The sequence below is a fragment of the Delphinus delphis genome, chromosome 2, assembly GCF_949987515.2.
Source record: "Delphinus delphis chromosome 2, mDelDel1.2, whole genome shotgun sequence".
Taxonomy (NCBI): Eukaryota; Metazoa; Chordata; class Mammalia; order Artiodactyla; family Delphinidae; genus Delphinus; species Delphinus delphis.
Window position 1 is genome coordinate 26,462,168 of NC_082684.1, and position 7,851 is coordinate 26,470,018.

A 7,851-nucleotide genomic window follows, 5' to 3' on the forward strand; every position below is an offset into this window, starting at 1 on the left:
CCACATTCTCTGCCTGTGGTCCCTGCCCCGCCCCAGCCTCTTCCTAAACCTGTGCCACATACTGGGTGGCCCTGGGAGAGGCAGAAGGGGGGGTTCCCCTTCCTTCCATGTATCCAGCGCTCCCCCTTGATTTTTAATTACCAGGGTTGCGGGAGCTATTGATCTCATTGGTTATTTGTATTCAGGCCGTTTCTTGGTGGGGTGCCTTCTGACCTGACCTTCTCCCTGCCTGAGACCCCTGGGCCCAGCCCTCTTGCCAGACACACACGCGTGAGATGTGTGTTGTGTGTGCATCCTCTCGGGGTGGGACTGCTCTGCGTAGTCATGCCTGTCTCTGACTAGCCCACTTTCCACACTGGGGCTGTCAGCCTAGGGGCAGGTGGAGGGCGTGACCGGGTAGCTGTGTGCTGCCAGGCACATGGGCACCTGGCTGCCAGCGGCAGGAGCGTGGGCCCGTCTCTCCTTTTATCATCTGTGTTTCGTTAGGTGTCCATCCTGCCAACCAGAGCATCCTCATCGTCCGGGCTCTGGTAACAAGTGGGCCCCACGAGCTGGAGCAGTGGATTCAGGGATGCCCTTGACCCAGAGCTCCCCACAGGCCTGGCATGCTTCCTCCAGGGCTCATCCCTTTCCCCAGGCTGCCCTGTGGGAGGCCAAAGTTTGAACCCTTGTGTGGGGTCGGTGGGCAGGGGTAGTGGACTGAGGTGCCAAACTCTTTAAGCATGAGGAGGAAGAACTGTCAGGGAGCTCCTATCTCACTGGAGGACTGCAGCGAGGGCGGGAGTCCCAGCGGGGAGAGAGCCGGCAGGTTCTGCAGCTGCCTCAGCTGGGACGCAAGACCTCAGGGACTTGTTCCCTTCCCTCTGCACAGCTAAGCTGCAGCTCTCTGGTCCTCTCCTCCCACTGCTTTTTACTCTTTGCTGCCTCCCCCATCCCCTTCCTTTTTTCCACTAGAAAAGCCTGGTATTTAGCTCAGGCCAGACCTTCTCAGCAGAAAGGTGGCCCTGGGCAAACTGGAGGTGGCGGTGCCCCACCTCCGGCAAGGCGGCTCATGGCCTCTGCTTTCCCTCTCCTGGTGCAGGAGCACCCTGGGGCCTCCAGGGGGTGCTCCCTTGCCCACATGAGTCACCTGCATGCCTGAATCCTGCATCGCTGGGTGTAGCTGCTGGCCCTGCAGACTTGACTTGCTGTTGGCCCACTTGGCCTCCAGAATGGGACTGGAGGATATAGCTGAGAGGCTGGAGTTCGGGACAGTTAGCTAGAGGTTAATGTTTTCTCCTTTCTTTTTTTTGAGAGCCGAAGACCCAGCTTGAATAATTCTGCTGCTGCGTTCATGGTTATAAGCTTTCCATGCCTGGGTTCTGGGGAATTTATCTATTCATGTATATTTTTAAACATTGTTTCCTGGGTACTGGGCATGTGCCTGTCTGAGCCCCAGGCCTATCTGTCCACACTCCACCATCCACTCTGTTTGTCTCTCCCTGGGCATCTCCTGAGATGGTCTCAAGACAGTGCCCTATTGGTTTGTAGGACTAGGGCCCATCACTGTTTTTTTCTGCCAGGAAACGTAGTTTAAAAATGGCTAAAGATGGCAGAGGGCAGGAGCTTGATAGATGATCTTTTCCTTGTTTTCTTATTTTCTGTTTTGGAAATGAAAGGGGGTTTTAAATGGTCATTTGAACTCTCTTTTCCAAATAAAGGTTTACCTTTCCCCCCTACTGTTGGTTATTTTATTAGGATCCTGAAAGGCATGGGGGAGGGAAGGCCTGGGGAATGAGGTGGGCAGAGAAGAAGAGACTGATCCTGGGGTGGGGCCTCAAACCTGAGATCTAGACCAGAGAAAAGGGTTATCATCTCCCTCTGGTAACTGAGCAGATGCCCACTACTCTCCTGGGAGGAACGGCTTGAGCGCAGCCTCCTGCCCGGACTTTCGTGGGGTGCAGCTCTCTTCTCCATCCTCGCCAAGCTAGAGGAGAATACTGCTTTCAGCTGCTCTCATTCTTATTCCATCTGCTGCCCCTGTACCTGCCATACCTCCGCCTAGTCCAAGCAGAGGAGGATCTGTGGCGAAAGCAGGATGAGAAGTGTTTTCCTGGTCAAAGCTATGGCAGCTGCGTGAGGCACGATGCACGTGGCAGATGCCTCTTGCCGCGCTTCTATTTTTGATCATCTCTTCTGTGTTCAGGAGCCAGGGCTGAGCTGTGAGCCACCTGTTGCTGGCAAGGTTTCTCATCTTTCCTGGGCCTCACTGTGCTGGGACTTCTTCCTCCGGCCTTCCTGTGCAGCAGGTCCACCAGCCCCTGTGCCCGTGGGAAGAAGCCCTGAGACAGGTGTGGTTTTCTGCCTTACCTGAACAGAATCCCAGACCCCACACCTCTGAATCAGTACCTGAGAAGCTGGGTTAGTTAAAGCTACCTGGGTACCAGTTGAACCGCCTGGGCTGGGATTTAGCCAGGGATTAGGAACACCACTTGTCATCTTGGCCTGGTCACTTGGTGATCGTGGGTAAGTTAACCCCTCCCTATGTTGCACATATCTTGGTGAAAGAGAAATTAAAAGTAATATTCTTTTCCACGTGTGAGGAATTTTCAGATCTGAAATTACGTTATTTGAAGGGATGCTAAAAATCCCAGAGTATTATTGGTAATTACAATAATTGGTAATTACTGGTTACAATAGGAATTGAGGGTGGGTAGTTCTCCCTAGTCAGCCTGGACAGTTGGCCCTGGGGGCTTGGAATTATTTTATAGCTCCTAAGCTTTGAGGTATGTTCCCAGAGACCCCTTTCCTGGCCTGGAGGGCTTCCCCCTGGTTGAGGTGAGTCATGTAGCATCTGCACGGCACTTTGATTCAGTTTCGAGTGCTTCCACTTCCATGATCAGTAGACAGTTGCACTACAAGGTGGCAGTTCAGGTGTGCATATCTTACCTTTATATCCAAGGAAACAGAGATCCCAAAGAGGTAAACTGAGAACCTCCTTTATTTCTTGCCACCCAACTCCTCAGAACACAGCCTTTCTTGGGAGTAGAGGAGACAGGTTGTCTTCTAAGGCAGATACGTGGGGCTGGGGCTGGGAGAAGGGAAATGACCAACCAGTCCTCTGCTGGCTTGTTTTTAAACCCTGGTTTTTCTCCCCAGTTCTTGCCCTGGTGTAGCTGCTGGACTAGAGGATTGTTTTCTGATTGGTTACATAAGGCAAAGCATGGCTTCCCGTCTTCTGGGAGCAGCAGGGGCCCACCTCCTCTAGTTTCCCCCCGGGGAGAGAGAGCAAAACAGAACTATCCCAGGCAAGGGCCAGGCAGCCAGATGAGAACCTGGTAGGGTGATCTCTCCCAGGTTAGGAGAACGTGACCTTAATTGGGAACTCTGCCTTCTGCCCCATCCCTAGTCAGTTCCTGTGCCCATAAGGCCAGAGGCCTCACACAGCTGCGGAAAGAAGAGTGGAGTCTCCACACTTAACATTCTTGGAGGTTCTGTCTTTCCCGTGACCAGGTCCTTTCTGGCTGGGGGTTGGAGGGAGTGCACATTCCCATGTGGGCTGCTCAGAGTGCTGTCCCTCAGCCCACCTGAGGTGGCCCATCTCCAACCACCTGCCAGGCCTCAGCGGGCCCCTCACCCCCTTGGCAAACACTGTAAGGGTTACCAGGCAGCCTGCACGTGGCCCAGTCGGCTTGGTCTTTCGTATGACCAGCACTTCCTGTCACCACTGCCCTCCACAGTCGTGGTCAAGATGTCAGATCCTGGCAGATGTGGGTGCAGAGCTTCAATCTCTTCGCGTCCAGGGCTCTGAGAAGTGCCACCTGCGTTTAAAGGCCCGACCCACTCTAGTCATGTGCCTAAACTAGGCAGGCACATGCCGTGAGCTTGAAAGAAAGGGAGCAGAAGGAAGTGCGGTAATGCCCCCAGCAAGCTGCGTTCTGGTCCTCTTGGGAGTCCACAATTGGCACTTACCTCTGCGTCAATTCTAAGAAAGTGGCCAGGCAGTGTCCACGGTGAGCCTGGTTGACTCATACAGACTCACCGCACTTAACCCAGCCCTCCTTCCACGAGAGCACTCCAGGGGCCTACTGTGTATGAGCCCATCTCATTGCAGTCCACCCACAAGGCCCTTTACTTGGTACTTTAGCTGGACTTGAATGTGTAAATTTCAAGACTGCCTTTGTGTAAAGGTGTATAATCCGAGTTATTCACAAACTCTGGTTTATTGAAAGGCTCTTTTTCGTTATCGTTTAAGCTGGATTTAAATGAACCTGTAATTAACATAACTGCCTCTTTTTAATGGCGTACAGTCTAAGATGTTCATGGATTCCACCGGCCCACCCCTCCTCTTCCCAGTGGCCATGCCTCACCACCACGCTACTGAAAGTGAGGGACTCTTGCTGTGCTAAACAACACTTCTAGTTAGGACCTCATGGGGATTGGCTGCGATAAGAAGTAGGAAATATACTCCCTCCTCTTATAAGTCTAGGTTTTACTCCCAAGCTGAATGAAAGGAGACCAGAGAAACAGGGAGGAAGGGTTAAAGGTGAAAAATGCTGTGGGGTCTCAAAGATATTTCTGTGCAGGTCTGGTTGTAATTGTTTGGACTTGCCTTAAAGCATTGGGAAGAGGTCCAGAGCTGGAGGGACAGTGTAGAGGAAGAAGGGTGGAACCAGCGGTGTTTTCCAAAGCTGTGGCTTTAACCACCATAGATTCTGCACTGGCAACTGTGATGAGAAGGGACTGCAGATCCCTGTTGCTATGGTTTCCTGAAATAGCCTCATGTCCCAGGAGATGAGGCTTCCTCTCCTGTTCCTGATGGACTGCTGTTCCTGATGGACAGCCTTCCTCTCCTGTTCCTGATGGACTGCTGGGGACTAGGACAGGAAGAGCAGGGCTCTGGAATGCATCCTGCGCCTCTGGGGGCTGAACTGGCTGTGTGAGGGAGAATGCATTCATTTACAGCCAGCAGGAAAGATCTCCCAGATTAGGATTAGCAAGAGCTGAGCGGCTTCAGCAGGCTGAGGGTGACAGCCTGGGACCCCAGAAGTTTTATCATGACTGCACGGGCTGTGAGGTGTCCTGTTGGCTTGTTTGGGGCTCTCCTCACCTCTGGGGAAGGTTCTCTCCGGAGCTGCCGAGGCTGACACTGGTGGGTGGGGCAGCTCCAGCCTCAGCTCCCAGAGAGAAGAAGACAAGGTTTACAAACTGGGGCTTCCTCCCAGCCCACAGAGCTGAGCTGGGGAGACTTTATTCATTTCAAGGAAAAAGTGAGAACAGGAATGAGACGAAGTGTAAAAGTCAAAGGGGGACGGCCAACACTGATACGAGAAGAGGGGGAACAAAGTCCAGTACAACATGGCAGCCAACACAGAGCTCGAGGGAGGGGCCGTGCACCATCACTAGGCCCCAGGCCAAGCGCACCCGATTTCTTCTCTCATCAGACTTGAAGAAAAAGGGGAACTTGGGACTCTGGAGCACCAAGATGGGGCGAGCGGGTCAATACTGATGGACTTGGAGCTAGCACCGCAGCAGCCCTGCCTGGCCGGGGGCAGACCTCACCTCCCACCCCACGCTCCCCCAGAGGATCTCCCTGCCCTTCCCACTGGTTTCTCAGTGGAGCAAGGGAAGTGGGGATTTCAACACAGCCCACTTCTGGCACACGGAACGTGGTCGATATGCTGGGCCCAGCTCACACCTCCCTATACTCAGAGGCCGGGGGGCGGTGCCTGGGGAAGCCACTGTAGCTAAGCTGGAAACCACCCAGGCAGGAGACCGAGGCACGCACAGGCACACAGGCCTCTGGGTGCCACCAGCCAGAATTAGACCCCGTCCCTGGGCCGGGAAGTCCAGTCCGAGCTGGAAGCGTTGGCATAAGATGGGGGCATAAGCGGGGGGCATAAGATGACAGAGTGGGCCAGAAACCAGATACGGCCAACCTCCAGGCTCTTTCTGCTGCTCAGAACCTTGGCCCTAGGCTTCATCATGGCACCTGGGGGCCGGGGGCGCCGCTCTCCCCACTTGGCCACGCCCAGGAAGGATGGGTTGGCTGGCGAGATGGGCGAGGGGACCATGACCGTACTGAGGCCACGGGAGGGAGAGGACTGGCAGGTAGGTGGGTGGGAAGGCTTGAAACCCAGTGTCCCAGTGTTCTGACCCGGCACCCAGCACAGAGCACGAGCAGCCAGGCCTTGGGGAGCAATCACTGCCCGCCCTTGCCGAGCCCCCTTCATCAAGCAGCTTTCTCTGCCCTTCCCTTGACCCCTCCCCAGCCAGCAGCCCCTACCCCTGAGGAACCCACGCTGAGAGCTGGAAGGCAGTCCTGAGTCGGGAGGAGCGAGGCCTGGTCCCTCACAGGAATTGAGATGAGGTGATACTGAGGATGGTGACTAAGGCCCTGAAGTCCCTGCCTCTGCCTCCCCAGAAACTCTGCAGCCAGGCCAGCCCTGGGGAGCAGAGCCTGTGTAAACACGCCCAGGAGGGGAGGAGGGGTTGCTACATCTGTGAAACAGTTAAATTAAAAAGCACCGCTGTATCCTGTGGGTGTCCACAGGCCCGAGGTCTGAGCGAGGAAGGGGGAGTGCTAGGGGGTTATCAGCTGTGGGTGGTCGGCTCCCTCCCTGGAAGACAGCAGTAGGGGTTGGGGCTTCGTCCTGCTTCCTTCTCCCCAAAGGGCTCAGGAAGGAGCCAGAGGGTCAGAGCACCCTGCTGGGCTCCCTTACCAGGAGCGGCTCCCTCACATCTCACCCTCAAGCCCTGTGGTCCACAGGGGCATCTGGGGTGTCTGCCGATGAGCAGCCTGCACGAGGCACCCACATCCAGACCCACAAAAGTCCTCACTTTCAGCCTCACGCCTCCCAAACGGATCCATCTCTGCCTCAGGCGAATGTGTGAACGTGGGGACCCACCACCCCTCTCCCTGAAAACTGGGATGGGATGGGATGGTGAGTTAGAGCTCACAGTGGCCCTCGGATTGGTCTGGCTGGGGTGTAGTCCGGGGGACAGGTTAGGCACCTCCCCAGGGCCCAGTGACCCATGAGAAACCCAGGGGACTGAGCAGCCGGCTTCCCTGTTGGGCCTGGCTCTGGGCCAAGAGCTGCTGGTGTTAAGAGCTGCCAGCCTGGTGCCTTCCCTGGCGGGCACTTGCGTCAGCAAACACATCCTGTCTCCCCCTCTCCCTTTCTTTGCTTCTCAGGCACAATCCATCTCCCTGGCAGGCTGAGAATTGCACTATTTCAATTCCACTCCACCCCCTCTGGTGTCTCAGCAACCACAGGGAGTTCCTGGTATGTCTCTGGTCTGCAGGGAGAGCGAACATGAACGTGGGGTAGCCGCCCACTCTGAGCAGCGTCAGCAGCGAGGACGCTGCCCAGGCCCGGCCTGCTCTGAGAGGCCTACAACTTTTCACGCTTTCCACCTCAAAGTACCTTGGTGGACCTCTCCCCAGCCCAAGCCCTCTCTACTTCAGAGATTACAAACCAGCATTCTTTTTCACGTTGGGCTTTACAATTTTCTGAACTGACTGCCAACATTTAAAAATCAGCATATTTCACATAAAAATTCAGAGTTCTGGCCTCTCAACAACAAAAAAAATCAGGCAATCTGATACTGCAGGGCCTGCGCTCAGAATGGCTGAGCAACAGCGGCTGCTTTAATGGGGTATGTCTTCATTAATTGGCCACAATCCCCACCCAGCCCTGCAGCCCTCCTTTTAGTCATCTGCCTGGCCCCGCAGACATTTGAGTTTACAACTCTGGCTCTGGTCCTCCCTCTTCCAGGCCCCCAGCCCCGCTGCAGCCTTACTGCCAGCTGCCCCTGGCTGAATCCTAGCCTCTCAGTATTAAGAAACCTTAATGGTCATCTCATCCAGTT